Source organism: Apis laboriosa, unplaced genomic scaffold (genome assembly GCF_014066325.1).
Source record: "Apis laboriosa isolate Shangri-la unplaced genomic scaffold, ASM1406632v1 scaffold1_cov151, whole genome shotgun sequence".
In the NCBI taxonomy this organism is placed as follows: domain Eukaryota; kingdom Metazoa; phylum Arthropoda; class Insecta; order Hymenoptera; family Apidae; genus Apis; species Apis laboriosa.
Window position 1 is genome coordinate 1,797,163 of NW_025222279.1, and position 1,523 is coordinate 1,798,685.

Sequence of the window (1,523 nt, forward strand, 5' to 3'; positions counted from 1 at the left end):
GGGTATTGTGGCGCGGTGATGCAACACAACTCCGCCCCAGTTACTCGCGGAGATCTCGCCATGGACCGAGAGCGAGCGGAGAGGCGAGAAAGGAGAGGAAGAGAGAGAAAGAGAAAGAGAGAGAGAGAGAGAGTATGGACGCGCGGTTTATTCACGAGGAACGAGCCGATAACTCCGCGTGATCGTTGCTACCTATTCATTATTTTGCTAAACGTCGATCGGCGAGGCGCCAAGGCCAGTGGATCGTTCCTCCAGCACGGCCATTGTTCCGAAATATTCGTGTGGTTTAATGAGCACGCGTGGGTGGCGCTACGGTCGCCCTCGTTCGACACGAGACTTTGCCCCTTACCTTCGCAATCGAGCGATGGAACGTATACTCTTTATGCCAACTCGTTGATGGGTTCACAGTTCATCATCGTGTTTCCTCTATTCACTCGTGATTTTTTTTTCGTTCGGGCAACCAGAGTTCACGCCCGAATCCGTACGTTTAACATCAGAATGTTGTCGGCGTATGTATGTAAATATCCATTTTACGTATAAACGATTGCAATTAAAGTGAGTGCGATGAAAGAATAAACACGCGTGATTATATTTCTTCTTCGATGCAAGTGTTAATTTTGTCAATCAATATTCGCGAAGGAAAAAATATTATTATATTATATTATAGATCCGATTCGATCGTTTATTTATTTATTTATTTTTTTCTCTACCGAGTTTTACTCTCTTGTTCTTCGCTCTCGTATTTAGTTAGTTTAGGGAGTTCACTTTATCGGGATGAAATTACAAATGTACCTGTGCCAGCGATAGAGTAACGTTTAAATCGTTTGAGCGAAATCCCATCAGCGAAATGATGATTCGTAGATGGTCACGTTTGATTTCTTCCATGTACGAAACCTCGACTCCGGTCCAGATTAAGATAAATTGAAAGCGATAAACGAGCGAGACGTTCTCCGGAAGTTGACGTGTGCGCCAATCCATATACCGTTGGGCCGTCTATTTAATTAGAAGGGGTGTATATAAATAGGCGCGATAACCGCGCAAACAGACGATTCGCTCACGGGTTGCTCAATGCCGGATCTAACAATAAGAGAGACACCGAGATGTAGGAAGGTAATTCTAGGCTGCACGATACAATTATCGTTATTTACGCTCGGCTTTGATACTCCACGCGGAACAGGCTACAATTTCAATTAATTTCAATACCGTTCTTGTATCAATTAGACGAATCCCTCTCTTCGATCGAAGAATATTAATCGTCGAACGATATACACGATCCAAGCGTTTTCCTCGCGAATAATTTTAAATGAAATAATCTTAATTGATATTTATAAGAATGTAAGATTAATAATAATAGTTTGAATAGCAATAGAAAATGAAATTCGATCGATATAGACACGAGTGCAAAAGAACCGAATGCTGCTTCGAACTCGACTTCAACACTGTTACGCTTAAATGAAACTTGAAAGATAAGAAATAACACCGATTCGAGCGTGAATACGTACAACTTTGATCTGTCGAAACAA